The sequence below is a fragment of the Echinops telfairi genome, unplaced genomic scaffold (genome assembly GCF_000313985.2).
Source record: "Echinops telfairi isolate 266 unplaced genomic scaffold, ASM31398v2 ScPeMD7_60;HRSCAF=208, whole genome shotgun sequence".
Classification (NCBI taxonomy): domain Eukaryota; kingdom Metazoa; phylum Chordata; class Mammalia; order Afrosoricida; family Tenrecidae; genus Echinops; species Echinops telfairi.
Genome location: NW_022103958.1, coordinates 14,293,577 through 14,319,750, shown reverse-complemented (window position 1 = coordinate 14,319,750; position 26,174 = coordinate 14,293,577). Strand labels below are relative to the sequence as shown.

General features: G+C 39.1%; 1 long non-coding RNA gene across 1 annotated transcript in view; it reads left to right on the top strand.

Annotated features, from left to right (window-relative positions):
- Nucleotides 1-25,958, top strand: part of LOC123521762 — a 49,129-nt gene extending 23,171 nt beyond the window's left edge. The window contains exon 2 of the long non-coding RNA XR_006680111.1: nucleotides 25,412-25,958. This is a non-coding gene — a long non-coding RNA (uncharacterized LOC123521762). The remainder of the gene's footprint in view (nucleotides 1-25,411) is intronic.
- Nucleotides 25,959-26,174: the final 216 nt, after the last annotated feature.

Here is a 26,174-nt window from a genome sequence, read left to right as displayed (position 1 = left end):
CCTCATCATTTTTGAAAGCTTTGTACTGTGCCTTGCAGTGAAAATGTTTACCTATCAGAGTCTCTGATTTCTGCCTTATTTCACTAACGATTTAAAAGACAGCAATTTTAAATTTAATTTTTGTTGTAAAAGATAGCAATTAACCTTGGTCAGTATAAAGACAAATGAGTTATTTATGAAAGATTGTAAGATCTTGATTTTAAGGCCCAAAGAAAGGGAAGACACATGGAAATGAGCTGTGATGTTCTTAAGGTTTCAAGTTTACAGTAAAAATGTCACCGGTCTTTTAGACACAGAGATAAAACCAAAATACTAAAATATAAATGAATAAAATTATCTTGAGGTAACCTAAAGTAGCCTTACAAAAAGATTGAAAGTCAATTTTACGTAACTGTCTTCCCTCCCTAATAATGACGCAAGGACTACAAAACCCCTAATAACAGACTGAGGCCTTGGCTTCTTTCTGAAAGTGCTTTTATTTCTTAAAATTTCCCCAAACTTAATGTGGCCACATGCTGTGTAATTAGCTTCAAATCACATCATACACAGCCTAGTTGTTCTCTCTTTTAAAAATAAATGATGTCCAATCAAGAGGATTTTTTTCTATTCTAAAAAAAACCCTCCCTCCTGGCTATAGACTGTTTATGGCTATCACCATAGTCCTGGGAAAGAAAGAAGCATCGAGTTTGAATTCTAAGAACCTGCAGAAGAAGAATCGTTTAGGCATTTGGTTAGCACAGCAATGGCAAGATGGTATAGGTTATAATACTGCCGGTTATGTGTTTTCTTTACTGTATCTGGAAAGATAGCTGAGTTTTATGTGCAATATTAATTACAGAGCACCCGAGTTGAAAGAAATCTTCTCTTGTATTTAATCAAGGGAGAAATGAAACTCTGATAGTTTCGTGTACTTGGCTGAAAGTTGTATGACTAGATTCCCTTCAATGCCATATAGCAGATGCTGTCTCATAGTCACCAATAGGACAGGGTAGAGCTGCCCCTGTGAGCTTCTGTTACTGTTCACTCTTCATCGGCGCAGAAAGTCCCATTGTGCTCCCTTAGAGCAGCTGGTGGTTTCAAAACGATGACCTTGCACATGACAGCTCAACTTGTAGTCACCACCTAGCTGCCACCAGGGCTCCGATGACTAGATTTTTGTTTGTTCTTGTCAAGTAGGTTCTAACTCATAGTGACCCTAAGTGCAACGGAATGAAACTGCACTACCCTGCACCATTCTCAGAATTGTTCCTGTGCTGCTGCTGCTGAGCCGTTATTGCAGCCACTTGGTCCGTCTACCTTGTTGTGGGTCTTCCCAAAAGTGTGGAGGATTTGAAGCGCTTGCTGAAGAAATTCAACAATTGCACCCTTCAGTACGGATTAAGACTCCATGGAAAGAAAAATGACTGGATTATAGGAGCTGAACTCAAATCTGAATTCTCATTCTTAAATGGATCGCCCTTGAGTTGCTTCAACTTGTGCTGGCCTCCTGTTTGCAGATTAGAGTTGGGCTCCCTAGGGTTTTCAAGGACTGACTTTTCAGAAATAAACTGTCTGATCCTCTTTCTAAGCAGCCTCTAGGTTGATTTGACCCTCCAAACTTTGATCAGAACCTGTGTGTTTTGACTACTGCTTCAAACATTCAAACCCACTGCCATCAAGTTGATTCCGATTCTATAACCTCAGACGCCCACAGGGGCAGTGCTACCCTGACCTGTGGGTTGGAGGTACGTAGATAAGCATTACTAGGTTAAGACCTAGTCAACCAAATCAGGCTGCACTGGAGGGGAGACAGGCTGACAGATATGATGGGAGGGTAGCCTCCCTTGGTGAAACACGAATGCCATTTTAACGATGAAGGCATAGAATAAGAGCTACCTCCTCTGCCACATGTAGGTAATAAAGTCCTTCAAACCCAAAGTTCTCACTAGGAGAGTTGCCGTTCATCTAGAAACAGCACTATTTTATGGACTTTCAGATCCTAGAACACTTAATGTCATCCTAGAATATAGACTCTCTCAGGGAATAGAGAGGGTGGTGGAAAAAAAAAAGAAAGAAAAATCACAACCAATTTAAATTGAATTTTGTACCAATTTTTAAAATATTTTACATGAATTATGTATGATGGCTTCCAGGGAGAATTTTTATTCACTTGTTCCTTTCCACTTTGTTAGAGCAACACATTTTAAATAAGCCTGTGAAGCTAATCTACCCAGCCTCCCTGTGATAGAACGCTTGTAATTCATCACATTACTCTTGTTTATGATGTTTGTCGGCATGATGAGCCATGTAAGAGTAATTACCATATCAATTTTATTTATCCAGTTCCAGTTTATTTGACCCTTCTAGAACAAATTCTCCTACTTGAGGTCACGTCAAAAGGCAATCAATAAAATAGACTTCTGCTCTAAGGAAAACCAGTGGCTCTTAATGTATTGCAGCCCATCTCTTTTCTTCTGGTAACAGATTGAAATTTCAGTACAACTTTCTTTAGTTTCACGACCCTCCAACATTGTTTTTTAGGGACTCTTGATAATAGATAAAGACTGGGTTGCTAACAGAAAGATGGGCAATTCTAACTCCCCAGGCACCCCGTGTGAGACAGTTATGGCAGTCTGTTTCTTTAGAGATTACAGTTTTGGATTTCCTGCCCCACAAACCCCTCTTCCACCAAGCCCATGCCTCCTCACAGCCACTCTGAAGGATTTCCAATGCTGTGCATTTGGGGGGAGCAGACTAACTCATCCTTTTCCCAAGGAGCAACTGGTTGATTTGAACCACCCACCTGCAGTGTGTAGGCCAGTGATATACCTGCTGTGACACCAAGGCTCTTCTGGAAGCTGTTTGGGCATTTTGGGTCTGTTCCACATGGTTTCTATGGGTGGTAACTTTCGATGAATGGTAGTGGGTAATGGAAGAGCACTTTATTTAAACCTCCCTAAGACCACGAGGCTCTCTGCCCCGCAATGGTTTCTAGCCTGCGAAACCTGACAGAAGGTCACTGCAAGTCAGAATCCACTCTCTGGAAGCAGGGTTTTCTTTTGGAAGACAATTCTGATATGTGTAACAGGAGGAGTAGCTTATGTGCCAAGAGAACTCTGACATGAATTTTACACGTTAAGACTTTCTGAATATCCGTGAGTGAACAGTTTGGTGACAAATATACCAGGTAAACCCCAAAACTTCATATCAAGTTGCCACTTTTTATGGTCCCTGAATCAATAGATTTAGGCATTTTAATGATAAGGGACTGTCCAGTGGTTTGGTTTGATCGGGTTGGGTATTCAACTGTACAATGTATCAAAAACAGGAGAAAAAGTGCTTTTCTAATATTTTTCTTCCCTCCTCAGAATTTTCTAAACAAAACTCATATTGAACTAATTTGCTTTCTGAAGGGAGCCCATCGCTATTTTATAAGCTCCATCCCTATTTACAAAGAGAAAGGGCACTAAGGAATTAAATTAACATTAACAAAAACAAAATAAGATTTGAAACTAGGTGAATGAAGTTGCTTCATTCTTTTTAGCTATTTCTTCTTATTGAAGAATTGTGTACCTACAAAAGGGACAGTTACTTTTTTGTCCCCTTTCCTCCCTCAAAGAATTATAGGATATTAAAGAACAAAATAATCACCTCTGAAAGCTTTTGGCAAATTACCCCCAAATCGTATACGTATTCAATGATCTGAAATCATTAGCTCTTTGTCATTAGAAAAGTCCGGGGAAGATGGTTCAATAGATTTTCAAGGGGTGCCTTTGCCAGACTGGTTGCTTTTCTGCGCTAACAAAGATGAATGGGCCCAAACCAGAGATTGATGGGTTCACACAAAGGACGCATCCACTACATTCTTCAGAAATTTTTTATTTTTGTCAAATTTACTTTGTTAAGGAATAGGATCACTGAACTCCTCTGTTGAACCTTGATTTACTCTTTGTCTCTTATTGATTCATATCAGGGCTTGAGCAAATATCTCCTCAACTAAGATAGACGTGAAAATGTTTGCCACAGATCTCAACTTTAGATTAGTACTATAACTCATAGCACCCATGAAAACACATCTCTTTCTTTTTGGCTTTCAGTATTCTAAAATATCTGTCATTTAAAAAAAACACATTTTTGCTGGAGCTAATACAGATACCATATCATTCCCTAGTTCAATCACATCAAGCTGTATTGTAGAAATGCTACCACAATCAGTTTCAAAGCATTCTCTTCTTTCTGGTGCTCCTTGATATCAGCTCCCCTTTAGCTCTCTTCCCTCACTGTCCCCCACCCCACCACCCCGGAACACTTATTTGACTCATTTCTATAAGTTCATCAACCCTGGGTTTCATTTATCGAAGAACAGAAAAACATAACAAAACTTCAAGAGGGCTATCCCCAATGACAAAATATATCAGGGATAACCCCCAATATGGAAAAATAATCCCACAGAAAATGCTGAAAACTAAATTAGACCCACCGTGTATCAGGGTGGAGTGGTGGGGGTGGGAATCAAGTCACAAAAGGGAGCCCCCAATCCACTCCTGGATCTATGTGTTTTTTTTGTTTTGTTTTTATCTGTCTTTGGCTCCCTTAAGAGACCTCCTGGTTAATTTATGGTAGAGAACATTATTGATCATCTCCCTGGAGCAGAAAGATGTTCCATTAATATTGTCATTGATTAGTGTATTAGGCCAGGTTGACTAGAGAAACAAATTCAGGGACACTCATATATGTAAGAGAAAGCTTTATATCAAAGAGTAATCATATATCAAATAAACATCCCAGCCCAGTCCACATCAAGTCCAGAAGTCTGATATTCACCCACAAGTTTTATACTAGTCCCTAAATTCCTCTTTAGAGTTATACAGTCATACTCGATGATGCAAAATGCAGGAAGATCACAGGTCAGTGTGGGTACGAAGTCTTGTGGATCTGATGGCAGTGGAAGCATCTCAGTGCTGGCACAGGTCTCCAAGTGGCTCCTCCAGCTCTCTGAGCATGGCTCTTCAACAGGAAGGTGAAGGACAAAGAGTGGTTCTCCTAGGTCTCAGCAAGTTTCCCTGTGGCTTGTCACCAGGAAGGTGAAGGCTGAGGGAGAGGGAGACCAGCCTCCAGAGAGCCATTTATCTTGGTTGGCCTCCAATCAAACTGCTACCTGACTGACAGGTTAAACTCCACCCCATTCACTCTTAATACCCTCAGTTGACAAGAGATTATGTAACTACCACAATTAGCCCCTGGTACTAATTTTTCTAAACATTGTTGAGAGAGGGATTTGGGGCCCATCTAGGCTAACTACATATTGCCATAACTGGATTATTCACTTGTACAGAATAAATCCTTTTGTGACTGGATGGGAACAATGGGACTTGGTTGTTAGGAACAATTTACAGACAAGAAGTCATATCTGTATTGGGTAGACCACATTTTTGTTCCCAAATATGTACTTTCTATTTCTGGGGAAGGAGTATAGCCTAGGTGCTGTGGGTTGGGCTCTGGGCTGTCAACAGTTTAAACCCACCAATTGCTCTGAAGGAGAAAGATGAGGCTGGTTTGCTGTCCTGGAAATTCTGCCTAGGGTTGTCATGAGTTGGAATGAACTTGATGTCAGTGCCTTTAGGTTTGGATCACCCTACTGAGGCAGAGCACTGGTGGTGTGATGGTTAAAGCCTTGGCTGCCATCTGGACAATTTGTAATTCAAAGTCTCCTGTGAACTGGTAGGAGAAATTACTGTTTATCTGCTCACAGAAAGAGCCTATTCTAGGAAACCACAGGATAATTCTGCTGGGTTTCTCTGAGTTGGAATCTACAATAACAGCCCTATTGCTAAGTATCCCTTGAGTGACACACATGGTTTTGTGCTTGACTGCTAAGCGGGAGATTTAAAGTGAAACTTAGAGGCATCTCAGAACAAAGACCTGTTGATCTGCTTCCCAAAGGCCACAGCCTTGAGAACACCATAGAGTGCAACTGTACGCCACATACATGAGTTGACACAAAGAACACTGAAAATGAAACAAAAACTACTCCGATGGCCGGCATCGTTAACAAAATGGGAATGGCAATTTTTACCACCAGTGTGTGCATTATCAAGTTCTGCCACAGTAACCAGGAATGCTCTTTCTAGAGGTTGCCTCATCAACTTTGGTCCCTATATGAAGGATAACCCCAAATAGATATGCAATATGAGTAAGGAGTAAACATTTGTCATTTTAAGTCACTGAGGTTTAGGGACATTTATTACCATAGCATAATATAAAGTATGTCACTTAATACATAGCTCTATTGAGTGAGGTTTTTTTTTCTTTTGAAGTAGGATCACTGTGAGACAGAATGACTTGGTGGGACAGGTTTGCTTTGGTTGGGGAGATTATTAGGGGGATGACAGTCCATGGATGGCCCCAACAGTTCACATGGCAACAGAAAGTTGGAGGCTCAAGTTCACTCAGAGGCTCTGGGACGACCGACCTGGCAATCTTCTGGGGCAAAAAAAAAAAAAAGAGTCTTTGAAAACTCTACGGAGAACAGTTCTACTCAGAAGAGACTGGATGGTTCTGGTCTGAGTACTGAAAACTTGAGGGAAACCAAGATAAAATGTCACTAGCTGTGTACTATTCTCTGCTAGGTAATTTGCATATGCCAGTTTGATAAATTATCATTAGGGGACTGCTTGAAGTAATCAAAATTAAAATTAATCAGAAAAATGAGGACCTGATGCCAGGGCCTTAAGTGGAGAGCAAATGTTTTGAGAATGATGAGGGCAATGAATGTACAAATGTGCTTTACACAATTGATGTATGTATGGATTGTGATAAGAGTTGTATGAGCCCCTAATAAAATGAATTTTTTTAAAAGTGTCAAGTTGACAAGGAATGGTCTGTAGTGGTTAGACAGTTTCATGTCAACTTGATATTTAAAATTTTGTAGGGGTGGAGTCTAGCCTGTCAATCAGATCATAGCCTGATGGTACCACCTTGTGGGTGTGGCCTTCTCATAAAGCAGATCCTGGGAACCTCCTCTCTCTCTCTCTCTCTCTCTCTCTCTCTCTCTCTCTCTCTCTCTCTCTCTCTCTCTCTCTCTCTCTCTCTCTCTCTCTCTCTCTCTGCTTCACATTCCTGTTGAAGAGCCATTCTGAGCCACACTGATGACAGGCAGAGCCCCGTGATGCCACCACCCTCAGTAGATCCTCAAGACTTTTCACCCATCTGCTGGTGATGTTCCTGCATTCTGCATCGTTGTGTGTGGCTGCGGGAGTCTGAAGAGGGACTTATGGACTAGTATCAGACTTATGGACTATCATTGGACTTACGTCCTTGATCTGGACTGGGCTGGGATATTCTCCTGATATACAATTACTTCTTGACATAAAGCTCTTTCTTCCACGTAGGTATGTGCCTCTGGATTTGCTTCTCTAGTCAACCAGGCCTAACACATTATGGTGCAAATCATGAAGATGGAGAATGGATGCTTGTCTGACCTCTGCTTTATGGCAGTTTGTCTTCTTTGAGAGCCATGCGGTATACTGGCTTATTTTCTGCAAAAAACGTGGGATGTTAAAATTTTGATTCTTTTTCTTCATTGTTGTCTTTGGTTATCCCTTTTTGAAATGGTGAAAATAGATGTGATGAATGTAAATTTTGAGCTCAGGGAACAAAATGAATTTGTTTCTCTAGTTCATCTATCCTAACACATACAACTATAAATCTACCCTAAAAAAAAACAAAAGCAAATAAGCAAACAAATCCATTACTATCAAATTGATTCTGACTCATAGTGACTCTGTATAGGATTTCTGAGGCTGTAAATCTTATGCCATTCAAGACAGCCTCATAATTTTTCTGCCAATAGTGGCTTGTCTTATCCTTTAACAGAAACATTCCATTTCTGGGCTTCACAGTGACCTGTCTAAGCTCGCCTCGACATGCTCCCTGTAGCAGCTGCCTTCATCTTCCTCACTTCAGTGTCTTCTTCACCTGACAAAGAAGGCACCTTCCTTAGACCAAAATTAATTGGTAACAACGCCAAACTAAAAAATGTAAGCTCTGTAAGCAGACACAGTTTGCTTTCTAAGTGCCCACACTATGTGTGGGGATAAAGGACTTCAAATTTCAATAATTTTAACCCTATAAATTACTTTACCCAACAACCTAGGGTAATTATTTAAAAATTCTTTAAAATGGTCATGAAAAGTGATTAAACTTTTAGTTGTCAAAAAACTAATCAACTTATTCAACAAAGATTTTAACATAAGTAAATCAGTCAGAGATCAAAAAATAAAAGGAAAGTTTTTAAAAAGTTTCATTGACATATAATGCACATATCATACAATTCAATACTTCAGTCTTAACATAAAAGAAGTTGTGAAATCATCATCAAAATCAAACGATGAACATTTTCTTCCTTCTTGTACTCATTATTGTTAGATCCCCATTCTAGCTCCTTCCCTCCCCCGCTTCCCATTCCCCTAAGGAACTGCAGTTACTCTTTCTATAGATTTGCTGTTGTTAGGTGACGTGGGGCCAGCTCAGATGCACAGTGAACCTGTGCGCCACAGAACGAAACAATCTTTGGTCCTGTGCCATCCTCACAAGTGCTCCGGCAGAGCACCATTGATGCAGCCTGCATTTCATCTGCAGAAAGATCTACCAAAACAAACCCCCAAACAATAGCAAAATGAAACAGAGTGAAACCTCAAGCAAAAAGAAAAACTTTTTTAAAAAGTCCTTTAAAATGACAATGGTTAGTTAAATCAATGTTAGTGTCTGATCACTCTTCAGGTGTTTTAAACAAAGTCACACTTTAAGCATTCAGATTAGTGGTGAGATTCATAAATACTTAATTACTGCAAAGATATGTTTTGAATTCACTCAGGCTTCCCTGCCCACTTCTTTGGAGAGGCACCTGTCCACTTCATGCTCTGTTCTTTCTAGAGCACCCACTCCCCTGGAAATCGATTCCTCTACATTAGGAAGAGAGCCCACTTTGTTTTTCTTCCTGGCACTGTTTCTGCTATTTGGAGTGGAGGCAGGAGTCAATGCCATCTCTTTCTCAGTACATTTTTCTTTCTGATCCAACCAATAGCAGACTTAAAATAGCAGAAAGTTCACTGCCATAGGGTCAATTCCAACTCATAGCAACCCTGCAGGATAGGGAATGGCTGCCTCTGTGGTTTTCCAAGGCTGCCCCCCTGGGACAGTAGAAAGCCTCCTCTTTTTCCTTCGGAGTAGCTGTTAGTTCCTAACTTTGGACTTCGTGGTTAGCAGTCCAGTGGATAACTGCTACCCCACCAGGATAAACTACCTTGATTCAGATAAGTGAATTATTTTTAAGGCTTTGGTAATTTGGGACCAGAATTATTTTCACATTGCTTATGGATCTCTTTTGTATGGAAACTGCTAGTTTTTCAGGTAGTAGTCAACCACTAAGTAAGGCCCCAGGCAGCAACTGCATATTTCTTTAGCTTATCTTAATTTCAGTGAGGCGAAGACTTTCCAATTCTCCGTTGGAATAAAGAATCCAACACTCAAAAGTTTTATTGACCTTCTGGCATGGAAAAAGAAATTGCCAGAGTTTCTCTTTTTCCCTTAACATGACAATAAGATGAAAATAAACAAAGGAATGAGAAACAAATAAAATTTAAATCAATTCCTTTGTTTACTTAAATCTTATCACCAAAACAAATGATTGAAACTGCTAATCATACTGCAGTCTTTGAAGTACTAAAGGTTTTTACGTAAACAGTCGTTTCTGAAATTCTTACGATGTTTTGACTGGCTTTACTGGTCTGGACACCCCCTGTCTTCCTCATTTTCTGTTTTTTTTGTTTTGTTTTTGTCTTCCTCATTTTCATCTGCCTATTTTGAACCTTACTTTTGCCATGCATTTCCCAGCTCCAGATCTTCTTATTTAGCCTGATATGTTTATATCTCTATATTGCCGGATGGTGGTCATTCAAAGTAAACAAGAAATGGGGCATCTCCTTCCAGGGACCCATTGTGCCTCCTGGCTTGCAACTGCACTCTAAAGGAGCATTGAAATTCAGTGAGCCACCAGGGAAAGTTCTGGTCCTTTCCCGTGTCTGAGGGGGTGCTGCCATCTCACCTCCCAAAGGTGTTAGCTACACTCAGAACACACCACTTTTCTCTTCACACTGAAGCAAATAACAAGGCAACTTTTGACCCTTAAGATGAAAATCTCATTATCTACCCTGTAAGAGTCTCTCATGCAGGAAGGCACAGAAGAAAGCTTGAGCAATTTAAACTCCTTGAATGTCATTCAGAGTGTGTTTATGGCTCAAATGGAATTTCCCTTTCTCTGGGTAAAATGTGCAAGCATATGTGTATGTGCCTCCACTCTCAGAGACAGACAGACAGAAAGGAACAGAAACACCAGTTCATGAAAGAAAGCACTTCTGAAGTACAACTATGCCCAGATCGAATCTACAAGGAAATCATCCCTGGAAGGCACTTGCTCTGTGTGTCTGTCTGTCTGTATGCTTCTTCATGGAAGGAAAGATGTCTGCCTCACCATTATCCTGGATGCAAGGTGAGTCCTCTATGTGTCTGGACTCACTGGATGATAGAAAGTGACACTCAGCTCAGAGATGAATGAAAGGTTGGAAGTTAATCCCCCTGTAGTCTCGACAAACAATGTAGCTCTACCCACACTGTGATTTTAGAATTCTGACCTCTAGAATTGTTCAAAAATAAGCATTTGTTTCATGAAGCCAGTTTGTGATAATTAAGTACTATGAAGTACACAGCCCTGCAATAATTGATAAGGCAAGTAACAATCTATAAGTGGATAAGTAGTCAGACATAAAAGCTATACAGGTATGGCAGAGGACATTTCTATGTGCATATTTAGATATAGGTAAGTGTACACCTATGTAAATAATAGAGCAAATACAAAACAAGGTTATGGGATTTTCTTAGCCATAACCAACACTTTGAGGAAATGAGTCATTGGAATTGGGAACTTAGGGTGACAGTCCCAAGGAAAATCTAGATTAACTGTCATAGTATTATTTATAATAATAATATTGTACATCCAATGGTGGCGAACAGTGATTGAAATCTTAGAAACTAGCAAGCAGTCGTCTAAGATGCAGCTGTTGGTCCCCCCCCAATTGGAATTTAAAAAAGTGAATAAAATCATAGACTTCAGGAAACAATCTAAAGGAATAATGAACTACACAAACCACGGCCTCTATGACTGGTAGACCAAAATAACTACTAGATGGTGATAGGCTACCACTACCACTGCTCTGAAAAGGATCAAATTAAAAGAAAACAAAAATAAAAAATAAGATAAAACCTTTCATATATAAGGAAACAAATTTGGGGGATTTCCAGGTCAGAAGATAAAGAAAGAAAGATAGAGCAATGGGCTAGACTGTTGATGATTGTCAAGTTAGGTAAAACGAATGATAGTAGTCCACAAGCGATGGAGCCTTGGTGGTATAATGGGTTATGCATGTGACTGAAACCACAAGGTCAAAAGTTTGAAACCTGCAGCCACTCCTCAGAAGAAAAGTGATGCTCTTTACTGCCATAAAAAGTTACAGTGTCAGCATCCCACCGGAGCAGGTCTCACCTGACTGTCCATTGGGTCACTAGGAGTCAGAATTGACTTGTTGACAGTGAGTCAATTAACAACAGGGTGGAGAAAAATCAAAGAGCCAAAGAATGGAAAACTCTCAGAGGGGATTACTATTTTAAACTATTGAATGATGTATTGGTTTAAACAAAGTTGATGATTCATGGTAAAAATTTGTTATTAAAAAAAGAACATGATCTTGCATGGAATGGGGAAAATGTGGAAGAAATCAAAATTATATCTGGACAAATAGAGTCTGATGAAAGCCTAAATCTTTGACCTCAGTCAACCTTCAGGTCTGGAAACGAACTCAATTCCATATCTCAATTTTCAGCTAAACAATAAGGTCTGATACAAGAACGAAAACACTTGAGAAGGACGCACATCTCAAAAGAGCAGCATTTGCTCAAGACCCTTGTTCAGAGGGGTTCAGGAAGAAGAAGGAATGGGAATGGGACACAAAGAGGAAGTGAGACAAGTGAGCTTTCATTGTAGGGATCACAATCAATAGCATGAATGTCTATGAATTATTGATTAGAAAATTGACTTGCTTTCATGTTTTACAAATCATTTTATTAGGGGCTCATACAACTTATCACAATCCATACATACATCAATTGTGTCAAGCACATTGGTACATTTTTTCCCTCATCATTCTCAAAACATTTGCTCTCCACTTAAGTCCCTGGCATCAGCTCTCATTTTTCTCCTTCCTCCCTGCTCCACACTCCCTCTTGAACACTTGATAATTTATAAATTATTATTTTGTCAAATCCTACACTGTCCGATGTCTCCCTTCATACACTTTTCTGTTGTCTGTCCCCAGGGAGAAGGTTTTATGTAGATCCTTGTAATCATTTCTCCTTTTCCACCCCACCCACCTCCACTCTCCCAGTATCGCCATTCTCACCACTGGTCCTGAAGGGATCATCTGTCCTGGATTCCCTGTGTTTCCAGTTCCTATCTGTACCAGTGTACATCCTCTGGTCTAGCCAGATTTATAAGGTAGAATTGGGATCATGATAGTCGGTGGGGAGGAAGCATTTAGGAACTAGAGGAAAATTGTATGTTTCATCGTTGCTGCACTGCACCCTGGCAGGCTCGTCTCCTTCCCATGACTCTTCCATACGGGGATATCCTGCTGCCTACAGATGGGCTTTGGGTCTCCACTCCACACTCCCCATTATTCACAATGATGTGATTTTTTGTTCTGATAATGCCTGATACCTGATCCCTTCGACACCTCGTGATTGCACAGGCTGGTGTGCTTCTTCCATGTGGGCTTTGTTGCTTCTGAGCTAGATGGCTGCTTGTTTACCTTCAAGCCTTTAAGACATCAGATGCTATATATTTTGATAGCCAGGCACCATCAGCTTTCTTCACCACATTTGCTTAGGCACTTGCTTTGTCTTCAGCGATCGTGTAGAGAAGGTGAGCATCATGAAATGCCAGTTTAATAGAACAAAGTATTCTTGCATTGAGGGAGTACATGAGTGGAGGCCCAATGTCCATCTGCTACCTTAATACTATACCTATACATATATGCACACAGATCTATTTCCACATCCTCATATATAAATATCTTTACATATGTACATGCCTTTATTTAGACCTCTATTAATGCCCTTTGCCTCCTAGCTCTTTCCTCTGTTTCCTGTGACTTTCGTCTTGTTCCATTATTATATTCATTATCAGCCTTCATTTGGGTTTCAGTTACATTACCCTTGGCCATGCCCTACCAGGCCTCCTGCACCATCCTCACCACTGATTAGGATCACTTTTTGTCTCCTTGTCCCTGGGTTTGTTAACACCACTTCTTTCCCCCCACCTCCCCCTCTCCCATGTCCCCCTGGAACTGTCAGTCCCATTGTTTTCTCCTCCAGATTGTTCATCCAGCGTATCTTATTTAGACAGACCTGTGGAGATAATCACATGCACAAAAGCAAGACAGAAAAACCAAACAACATAATAAAACAAAACAACAACAGCAATCCAATGACAAAAAAAATAACAAAACACAAAACACAACAAGAAAGAAAAGCTTATAATTAGTTCAAGGACTGTTTGTTGGCCTTTAGGAGTATTTTCCAGTCGAGTCTGTTTGGGCGCCAAGTCTATTTTGGGTATTCCCTTGGGACGTCGTTGCTCTGTTCCCCTTGCTGTTCTGTTCCACGCCCTTAGTGTTTTGCCTCGGTGTGGTGGGATCAGATCAGGCGGAATTCCCATGCTGTGTCTCCAGTGTTGTCCCCTGTAGGGTCCATGAGGGATTTCGTGTCTCATAGTGGGGTGAGCCGTGTGGTCTTCTCTGTGGATTGGCTGCTGTGAGCAGTAATATAACCCTCAGGGCTTGCTGGGCAGGATGTGCTCCACTCTCTCTTCCCCCACTTCATTTGCTCCTGTGTGCTCTGATCAGACATGTCTCTCTCCCAGAGCTGCAGATTCAGTGCTGTTCTGTGAAATAAATTCTTCTGGGGGGAGGGGCAGGGGTCCATGTAATTGGGATTGGGGCCAGCCCCTCAGACCTCTCTACTGGTTCCCTACTCCATGCTGGCATGTGGCATTCACATCTTGGAGCACTGGGTGGAAGTCTGGTCCTTCTTTCCCTGTGGAGATATAAACAATACCCTCCCCTTAGGTGGGTTAGTGCCCTTTCTACCCCACACCCCACCCCTGACCCATTTATTTATTTATTTATTTGTTTGTTTGTTTATTTATTTATATTTTCCCCCTTCCCCCCTGCTTTTTAGTTGGCTACCATATGCTTCCTTTGATTTAGTCTCTCCCCTGCCATACTACCTGGTCCTCACCCCAGGAATGTTTGTATACAGTCGCTTTTTCCCTATGCCCCTTTTGTATTTTTTTTTAAAGCTTACCTCAGTGGACTTATGTTGTACTTGTCCTTTTGTGCTTGACTTACTTCACTTAGCATGATTCCTCCAGTTCTTCCCATGCAGCATTGTGCTTCATACGTTCATCACTGCTTTTTAGCAATGCGTAGTACTCCATTGTTTGTATGTACCACAGTTTTTGATGGAAATTTGGGTTGTTTCCAACGCCTTGAAATTGTGAACTGTGCTGCAATGAACATTGGATTACAGATGTCTGGCATTGGTTTGTTTCTTGCCTCTTCTGGATATATGCCCATTAGGGGGATTGCTGGGTCATATGTTAGCTCAATTTCCATCTGTTTTAGATATCGCCAGATCGATTTCCATAGTGGCTGTACATGCTTAAAGGTCCACCAACAGTGGATGAGTTCCTGTCTCCCCACAGCCCCTCCAACACTTGTTGCTTTCTGATTTTTTTAATTGGGCTATCTTTGAGGGTGTTAGGTAGTGCCTCATTGTTGTTTTAATTTGCATTTCTCTTATGCTAAAGATTGGGAACATTTTCTCATATGTTTGTGGGCCACTCAGATTTCTATCCTTGTGAAACTTCTGTTCAAATCCTTTGACAAGCTCCTCAGGGGGCAATTAGCTTTTTTTCTTTTTGGAAGCTAGCAGAGTATTGTAGATTTTAGTAATAAGGCCTTTGTGTGATGTGTGATTGCTAAAGATGTTTTCCCAGTCCATGGACTCTCTTATTACTCTCTTGGTGAATTCTTTCAATATACACAGGTGTTTTATCTTCAGTATATCCCACTTGTCAATTTGTGCCTCCTCTATATTTGTGTCCTTCCCTATTTCTGATAGCCTATGTATTTCCTGTACCAAAGTTCTCAAGTTGGTCCCAATTCCCTCATTGATGGCCCTAATAGTTTGGGGTTTAACTTCAAGGTCTGTGATCCACCTTGAGTTTATTCTTGTACATGGAGTGAGGTAAGGGTCTTGCTTCATTTCTCTGCAGGTAGATATCCATTTTGTATGCTGATGCTTTTATTTCTTGGATTTCTTTTCCACTGGTTGGAATATCTCTCTTTATACCAATATCATGAAGTTTTGACAACTGTAGCTGTATAAATATATGCTCAAGTAAGGTAAAGCAAGCCCTCCCACTGAGTCCTTCTTCTTGAGGAGTTCTCTGCTAATTCTGGGCTTTTTCTCTCTCCATATGAAGTTGGTAATCAGTTTTTCCATTTCTTTGAAGAAGATGAGGGTAATTGTATTGGAATTGCATTAAATTTATATTGTGCCTTGGGCAGAACTGACATCTTTACTATATTGAGTCTTCAAATCCACGAGAATAGTCTATTCTTCCATTTGTTGAAGTCACTCTTGGTTTCTTGTAATAGTGTTCTGTAGTTTTCCTCATATAGATCTTTTGTTCTTTTGGTCAGGTATATCCGTAGATATTTCAATGTGTGCTTGGCTATTGTAAAGGGTATGGCCTTCTTGACTCTTCTTCTGTGATCTTATCCAATGTGTACAGCAGTCTGATGGACTTCTGTTTGTTGATCTTGTATCCTGCCACTCTGCCAAACTCCTCTATTGCTTCCAGTACTCCCCATGTGGAGCTTTTGGGAGTTTCCATATATAAAATCATATAATATGCAAATAACGATAGTTTCACCTCTTCCTTCCCCAGACGAATATTTTGATGTCTTTTCTTTGTCTTATGCTGTTAGCTAAAACCTCCAGTACGATGTTAAATAATAGTGGGGACAGGGGGCATGCTTGTCTGGCCCCATTTTTCAGTGGGACTGTGTTTGTCTTTTCTCCATTGACTACCACGTTGGCTGTTGGTTTTTCATATATAGCTTGTATTGTCTTGAGGAACTTTCCTTCCATTCCTATCTTCTCAAGTGTCTTAAACAAGAATTGGTGTTGGATGTTGTTGAATGCTTTTTCTGCATCTATTGATATTATCATGTGGTTCTTATAGTATTTCATGTCAATGTGACGAATAATACTAATGGTCCTTCGTATGTTGAACCATCCCTGCATCCCTGGTATGAATCCCACTTGGTCATGGTGAATTATTTGTTTTAAATACTTTTGTATTCTATTGGCCATTATTTTTTAAGGATTTTTGCATCGATGTTCATTAGGTATATTGGTCTGTAGTTCTCAATTCTTGTGGTATCCTTGGCCGGTTTTGGTATGAGAGTTATATTAGCTTCATAGAAGAAATTTGGGAATTTGCCATCTTTTTCTATGCTCTGGAAGAGTTTGTGTAGGATTGGTGTTAATTCTCTCCTAAATGCTTCATATAATTCTCCTGTGAAGCCATCTGGTCCAGGGGACTTTTTTGTTGGTAATCCCTTGATAACCTTGTTATTTCTTCTATCGTTATGGCCTGTTGAGATTTTTTTTATGTCCTTTGGGGATAGTCTAGGGAGGGATTGTTTTTCCAAGAATATGTCCATGTTTTCCAAGTTGTTGAATTCATTGGAGTACAATCCTTCGTAGTACTGTGTAATTATCCTTTTGATTTCATTAGGGTCTGTTGTAATGTGCCCTCTTTCATCCCTTATTCTTGCTATTGAAATTGCTTCTCTCCTTTCTTTGGTTAAGTTTGCCAGCGGTCTGTCAATTCTGTTTATCCTTTCAAAGAACCAACTTTTAGCAGCATTAATTTTTCCCCTATTTTTCTTATTTTCCCTCTCCTGAATCTCAGCCCTGATTTTTATTATTTCTTTACTTTTGCTATGAGTGGGATTGTCCTTCTGACTCTTATCTAGTTGTTGTAAATTTTGTGCCAGCATATCAGTCATAAGTCTCTCTTCCTTTCTCAGGTGCATGTAATGCCATGAAACTTCCTCTGTAACTACCTTTCCTGTGTCCCATCAGTTTTTGTATGTCGTGTTCTCATTTTCATTGGTTTCTAGAAATTTCATAATTTCATATCTGATCTGTACCAGTATACACTCCTTTTGCAGTAGAGAGTTATTCGTCCTCCAATTGTTTGCTTTTATTTTCTTCATCTTCCATTGGTTAATTTCCAGCCTTATGTCACAGTGGTCAAAAACAGAGGTCCGTATTATATCAATGTGCTTAAATGTATGTAGATTTGCGATGTGCCCCAGCATGTGGTCTATCTTTGAATATGTGCCATGCGGGCTTGAAAATAATGTAAATTGCTTTTTATTTGGATGAAAAGCTCTGTAAATATCTATCAGGTCAATTTGTCTAATTATAGTATTTAGATCTCTAGCTTCCTTTTTGAGTTTTTTTCCCTGTGATCTATCTATCTCAGAGAGTGGTATATTGAAGTCACTCACTATAATTGTTGAGGCTATGATTTCTTATTTCATCTTTTGGAGTGTTTGGTTGAAGTGTTCAGCAGGTCTCTCATTCAGGGAATATTTGTTTACAATGCTTAGTGGTTCCTTGTCTAGCGTTCCCTTGAGAATTATATAGAGTCTCTCCTTATCTTTTTGTGGTTTGCACTTTGAGGTTTAGTTTATCTGAGATTAGGATTGCAACCCCTGCCCTTTTTGAATTGCTGATTGCTTGGTATGCCTTCCTCCAGCCTTTAATTCTCAGCCTATTTTTGTTTGTAGTCCTGAGATGTGTCTGCTGTAGGCAGCAGATTGATGGATTGTGTTTTCTAAGCCAGTCTGGGATCCTCCATCTTTTAATGTCTGCATTCAGGCCATTTATATTCAGGGTTATTATCTCCATCTGAGGACTCTGATGTCATCTTATACCTATTGTGTTGAATGTTTTCCTACCTTCCTCTCTTATTAGTGTGTTGTACGTGTGTGTGTGTGTGTGTCTGTGTGTTTATCATTCTTGACTTCTTTCCACTTAAGCCAATGCTATCTTGGAGTCTGTTTTCTCTTTGCTACCCTCTTGGTGAGGTTGTATTATCTGGCAGTATGTTAGTCTGGGTACATTAGAGAAGCAAATCCACAGAAATTCTTGTATAAGAGAGAGTATTATATAAAGGTTAAATGCTCATCAAGAAAACATCCCAACCCAATGCTGCCCAAACCCACAAGTCCAACATTAACCCATTAGCACAAATGTCCAACACCAATCCATAAAATCCTTCTCTAACTCACAAAACAGACACAATAATGCCAAATGCAGGAGGAAATCTGAGTCAGTTAATGTGTAAGCATCTCAGTGCTGGCAGTGGTCCCCACACGGCTGTTCCAGCACCCAGGGCTGAATTGGGGTAGGTCCATGTGGCTTCTCCTCAGGGATGTCTTGCAGGAAATGAGCCTTGCCAGCTGAAACAGGAAACTGGCTAAGGCTACTTCACCCTGGTCCTACCGTCAGAAATCAAGAAACCCAAGAACTAGAAAGGCGAGGCTCACTGAACCATTTATCCCTCCGCTCTTCCATTAACCCCACATGTGTTTATTGGCCAGGTTGGCCAGACTATCTCAGACAATCTCTTATTTATGCTTTGTGAGGGCAGTTCTTCTACACATACTGGGTAGGCAAGGACCTTTTGTAAGGTTAGGTTTCTTCTAATGTATTCTTTGAGTTTTTCCTTGTCTGGGAAGACTCTTACTTCTCCATCTATCTTGATTGATCATTTGGCTGTCTAGAGTATTCTGAGGTTTGCATTGTTTCCCTTCAATTTTTGGAATATATTACTCCACTCTGTTCTCTTCTTCATTGTTCCTGCTGAGAGGTCTGAGCATACTCTTATTTGGGAACCTTTTTATGTGATGGCTTGTTTTTCCCTAGCTGCTCTCATGATTTTCTCCTTTTCCTCAAAGTTGGATATTATATGTGCTTGGTGACTTCTTTGGATTCAATTTAGCTGGTGTTTTTTAAGCCTCCTGGATGGTTGCCTTTTTTTTTTTTTATTAAGCTAGGGAAGTTTTCCTCCAAGAATTCTCTCAGAATTGTTGCAGATGACTTTTTTGTTGTGTCTTCCTCCAGTAATCCAATTATTCTGATGTTCCTATTCATTGCACCAAACATAACGCTTAGGTTTTCTTTAGCTTCTCTGATTATCTAATTAGATTTTTGTTCACGTTCTTTAAAGTCTGCTTAGCTGTCCTCAAAGTCACTGGTGCAGTTCTCTGTTCCTCCAGTTGATTCTCAAGGTCCATGAGTCTGCTACTGGTTTTTGTTATCTCCTCCCTGAGCTCTTGTATTTCCTTTGGTATATGGACTTTATCTACTCTATCATTTCATCTTTTTCTGTTTTGTTTCCGCATATCCTGTATGACTCCAAACAGCATTCTGAAAATTTCTTTCTGTGGCAGCTGAATGTCTGATTTTTCTATGCATGCCATTAGGTTCAAGACATCTTCTGACATTGCCTTTTGTTTCTTCTGTTTTTCATTGAGGTTGTTGGGGCTGATGGCTGTTTGCATGGTGTTGTTTTATAGGAGCCAGGTGCCATTTTATAGGGAGTCGAAGAGTACTGCCTCTCTCAGGGAGAATTGTAGGAATGCTTCTTTGAACTACCTACAGTTAATTTCACTATGGAATTGGCCTACCACTTTATCCTCCTGTGGCTTCCCTCTCAGGGTTGTGACTCACAAGGCTGGTGGGTTGCCTGCTTTGGTGTAGAACACCGCAAATGGTGGGCAGAATTGCCTTGACCAGGTAGATCATCACTGAGGTTGGTCATAGATTCCTGCAGCAGCTTGGAATGTTGGCGAGTGTTGGCCGAGCTGCCTTTGGCTGTGTGAATGCACTAAGGTAGGCAGGAGGAAGTTCCCTCAGTCACGTGGGTCAACAGATGAAATATAGGAGCTCCCCCAGCCACACAGGAAGGATTTCCCTGGTAATACGTTGGGAGGAGTAACCCCTGGTGGAGGTCAGCCTGTCTTTCCACAGCCATAGGCTACTGGGCTTAACTGAAGAGGGTGGAGCTCACCCAACAGGGTGTGGGGCAAGCGTAAATGCCCTAGGCTAAGATCTGGAAGGTTGGCAGTGGAGTTTGAGAGAACTGGGAAGTGAAAATAGGTGGGGGAAAAACTAAGCCTGATGAGACTGTGGGGGATAGAGAAAAGAGAGGGAATCAAAAGTAACAATATAGCTAAGCCCCATGCCTTGCCCATGGGGCTACAAGGGTTTAATCCCTACCCCTAGAAGGTGTCAAGTTGTGGCTGTGTTGAGAAAGAGCCCTGTGTGGGCTCCAAATGGTCCTGGTTCAGACCGAGACAGTGGTGGAGCTACGGTCAATCCCTATCTGGCCTCCACTGTGGTAAGCCAGAGTCCCCCAGCTCCTCAAACCTAATGCACCTGTGCCTATTTATCTTTATGATGCTCCTTCTGCGATCCAGCAGTGTAGAATTTCCCTCTTAGAAACTCTCCTGGGCTGATTTCTGTGGAGTCCCTCTACTATGTGTTACTCAGTCTCGATCTTCCCAGAAGTCTCTGATTTGCTTTTTAAACCTTCGCCTAACTCACAATAGTTAAAAAAAAAAAGAAAAATATTTGACTCTGTAAACCTTCACCCACACCAAAGTAAATTAAAAACAAAAGAAATATTCAATTAAGCTCAACTTTTAAAACTTATTAATAATAACAATATGCTGTGCATTTATATGCCTATATTTTTTGACCTGTAGATTTCTATAAGAATAAATATTTTCTACCTTAAGCCATGAAGTCTGTGGTAATTGGATACAGCAGCATAAGGAACTTAGAAGGACGGTGAATTCTTTTTGATCTCCAGAGAAATGAAGCCCAGAATATATTTGAGATTGTTCATTATAAATGGAATGGTAGTGTTTGTTACTGTCTAATTAACAAGGCTACATATCTGCAAATTTTGCCTTGGGAGGAGATAAATTTGAGTATTTAGAAATAGCTGCATTATTTAATAAACTTTATTTTTCTGATTTGTGTTTCATTCTGATTTGTAGTCTTTGATGTTTGCTAATGAGATTTCTTCAGTTCTAAGCATCATTTTATTATAAGTTAATTGATAAATAATAGCAGGCTTGGTGTACAAATGAATGTGTTTTAAATCAAAGGTTATTCAATGACTTTTTTCATTTGACATGTAAAATAATCATATTATAAATTTATATAATATGTTCTCATATTTCACCGAACCAACCAAATCAGAATCTCCCCAGTATCAATTGTTAAATTCTTTCAAAGAGAATATGAAACACACAAAAATTGAAAACAATTTACTTAGTGAATCATTATTGACGGATATAAATGGAATCCTTCCCAAAATATTACCTCTTATATAACACATTTGACACACATGTGGGTGTTCTGTGTTTTTGAAATTACAATATCCATGCTCCTGATATGTTTCATATAAGTAAAGGATAGATCTCAAAAGAAAACTTTGTGCCATATTGCAGTCAAATTCTCCAATTTTCAAGGAAAATGAGAGACTCATGAGAATAGCTAGGGAAAAAGAATAGTCACTTACAAAGAAAAACTGTTAAGGATGGGCTCTGTCTATTCTGCAGAAACTGTGCAGAAAAGAATGAAAGGAAAACACAAAAAAGAAATAAAAAATGCACACACAGCAAAATGACAACAATGAATCCTTACATATCACTCACCACGTGGAATGGATTAAATGTGCCAATCAAGAGGCAGAGTACAAGACTGGATGAGAAATCAAGATCCATCTATGCTCTATCTATAAGAGATCTACCTTAAACTCAAAGACTAAAATAGACTAAAAATCAGACGATGGTGAAAATTTTCCAAGCCAATGGCAACCATAAAAAAGTAGGAATGGCAATATATTCTTTGACAAAATAGGCTCAAGGCAGTGACATAATGAAAAACAATGGTACACACTGCATAGTAGTTAAAGTAACAATAAAACAAGAAGACAACCATATCAAATACATATCCACCCCAATGAAAGACCCTGAAAACATATTATTCAAATTCTCCCAGAGTTGAAGAGAGAAATACACAGTTCTGCAATAATAGGAAAATTCTATACATCATTCTCAAGAAAAGACTGATCATCAGGAAAGAAACTCAGTAAAGAGGTAGAAGATATAAACAATACAATCAACCACTTCTCCCAATGGACATTCTCTTCCTTTGCACATGGTACCCACTCTAAAATAAATTACATGTTAGGCCACAAGGCAAGCCTTAATTAAAAAAAAAAACTACCAAAAAAACTAAAACCCCACCAAAAATTGAGCTCTTATAACCTTTTTCTCAGACCAAAATACTATAAAAGTAAAAATCAATCATAGGAAGAACATAAACACAAAACCAAACACATGGAAACTGAGCAACACCTTACTTAAATATTACTAGATAATAGAGGAAAAGGGGATGAACTTAAGAAATTCCGTGAAGCAAATTGTAACCATAACACAACATACTAGAAGTTTTTGAACACAGAAAAAGCTGTTATTAAATGGCAAATAATAGTAATCAATATACACATGAAAAAAGGGGAGAAATCCAAAATTAATACAACATCACCAACAGCTAGGACAAGAGTAACCAGATGAGCCCTCAACCACCGGGAGAAACCATAAAGATTGCACCAGGAATAGATGAGAAAATAGAGGAAGAAACAAATTAACATGACAAGAACTTGTTCCTTTGAAAGGATTAACACAATTGACAAATCTCTGGCAAACATAACAACAGAAAAGAAACAAGAAGAAAATATCTAGGGTTACAGATGGAAAGGATGACATCAAAACATATCCAAATGAAATAGAAATAAGAACACACTACTATGAGAGAGTATACGCCAATTAGTTTGATAACTTAAAAGAAATGACAAAATATCTAGAAATACAGCGGGCATAGTTCTGCCTTAGTGGATGTGTATTTTAAAATTGTTGCCCTATCTCTCATTTGCATAAATATTATCTAGTCATTTAGGTTTTAATCTGTACAAGTCAGTAATCAAGTACTATCTTATACATGTATACTTACCTTTCTCAACAGTATTTTAAATTCTATACCACCTGCTAAATTGATGATAAAATCAATAGAACTAAAGTGCACTATCGGGATGATTTATAATTTTCTAGATTAAAATGATAATGATGTTTCTGAAATGGATTAGGGACATATATAAACTCTTGATATAAAATGGATTTTGACCTTGCGCATAATCATGAACCCTAATCTAAGAATAATTAGTTCTTATACATGGCACTAATTGATACTTCCCCTTATAAAGATATCACTGAAGATATGGGTGCTACAGAAAAGTGTGGGGAAGAAATTACAAATTGCCCAGCTGTCAATATAGAGTTTAGAATTTTAAAAGTATGTCTTAAAACAACAGCCAAGTGAGGTGTCAGCTAAATTCACATGGAAGAAGCACAATAACCTGTGTGATACAAAGATTGTAAATTTTAAAAAATCTGAGACTTGAGGTGGGAACTATACTAGAGCTTAAATTCTGAGCACCTGGTTCTCATAAGGGTATGGATGACAGTGAAAGACTAAAATCCTTCTGCCGAGACCCCATAACCTGGATTAAGTCTCTGGTTAATTCCCTTTAATCATTGTTCAGAGTAGTGAATAGTCTTACTATTAGATGGAGTGCATTGACAAGTGGATTAATGCAAATACAGTTAAAATACACTTTATAGTTTTTTCCTCTCTAACTAATTTTACATTTGTGCCTATTTTTAATTGTTTTCTGTGATGATTTTGTGTTTTTTATTTATTACTATAAGTAGGTTTTGGGGTATGATGTTCTTATAGGACAGTAATTGGACTAATAGTTTCTTAGGGTTATGGCAAGGGAAGTTATAGGGAAATAAGCAGCTAATAATAATTAGTACCATAATGAGGAACATGTTCAAAAATAGTTGTGATGTTGATTGCACAATCATTTTAAAATTCTTAAATCCTTGAATTTTATGACTTGTTAATCATATGTCAATAAAAATGTTCAAATTTTTAAAATAGAGCACGTATTTTAATTAAAAATTAGTGAGTGTGATTTGTGAGATCAGAAGAGATACACTTGCAAGTTTTTACTTTAATCAATCTAGAACAATTGATTTATTAGAACTTTGACTTTATATTATTAAGTACTGCATGCTGAGAAAGGGGCTTTGGCTTTAGCTCTGAAGGATGGACATTAATACATGTTGTTATTGTATGGAAAGCAAGCAGACCAGAGAACTATGAGAGTGCTCAGTTGGAGGGCATTTGAGGCTTCTTCAAATATTCATATACAACCAAGTCTTGAATAATGAATAGAACTTACTTATGAAAGAGTCAAGAGTCAGAGTGTGTCCATGAACACTGGTATGGAGACAAGAACGGGGAAGAAAAATGTAACAGGATGGGCAAAACTGAAAGGCATGAAACAGCATGGTGTGTGGAATTAGACTGATTAACTTAATAACTATTATATAAAATAATAATAGGAGAAAAGCAAGATTTTTTCTCACATGGATATATATTCATTAGTGTAATATCCTTATCACCCAATAACTGTGTTATGGGTCTCCTTGTGTGGGGATGAGTGATGGTGATTTACTTGGATTTAAGAGAAGAAATTAGATATGCACAGCTATATTCCTTTTTTGGTTTTGAAGTCAGCTAATCTTCAGGATATATCTATTTTCCATGTTTTATATTGACTTAGGTAGGTCTTGATCCCAAGTTAAGGTAGGGCTTGCGAATTGGTGAAATTAAATTCTAGTAACTTGATTTAGGGTTATTATAATGTATTCTGGGGGACAAATCTTCAGAAATAATTGGGAAAGAGAATTTGGGGGAGGAAAATATATGCTATAGAGGCTTTTGGTATGGCCACCTACCTTAATTTAGCTTTTGAATTTTATCATTTATTGCTTTGTCCTTGTGGAAGCTTTAATTGGCCACCAAGACTTGGATTTCATAGTTGTGAAGTTTGTTATTAATTACTGTAGGCTGAGAAAGGAGATTTGGATTTTGCCCTGGGGTATTTTGAACTTGATGGATGACCTGATTACAACTTATAGAAGTTTTGTCCTCAGCTAATGTGTTTGTTTTTTTTTTCTTTCTGTAGAAACAGTGCTGCCCATGCCAGTGAGAATTAAGTGACTGGGAAGCTGACTTCAGCAATACTGAGAAATCACTCCTGCCTCAGAAAAGATATCGGGTTTCTTAGGCTTGAAGAAGAAATTAGGACAACTCAAAATTCAGCAGAGACATAAGACCCACTGCTATCGAGTTAATTCTCACTGATAGTTCCTCTTCCAACATTTTGAAAAACTATTCCGGAACAGACAGCCTCGTTTTTGCCCATGGAGCACCTGATGGATTTGAAATGCTTACTTTGAGATTAACAGTCCAAGGCATATATGCCAGCTCCTTAGCAAAGACTTCAGACATTGAGACATTTAGCAGTTATCGGCTATGCTAACTCACCAAAATGAAGTTCACTGGTCCATGGTCTATGATGATATCCAAAAGAACACTCGTAGTTGCAGGCACATGGAATAAAGACTGTCTCAATAGTCTGATGATCCCCTCTGGAGGAGAATAACCATGTTCTAAAGAGGATAAATGGTTGTCTTATAACTTAAGGGAATAAAATGTGTAACTTCTCTTTATTTCTGTGCATTTCTAAAGCTTTGTAGTAACTTTTACAATTGATAAATTTGGAAAGAAATACCAATATGGGACAAATGCTCATTATCTTTCATCTCTCTTTTATTAGGAGCAATCATATATTCCAGCCTATGACGAGAAAATTTTATGACAGTCCTATGCTGGTCCAGGATTATCAGGAAATCTGATTAATCCTGGGATAAATTATGAGAAATTTC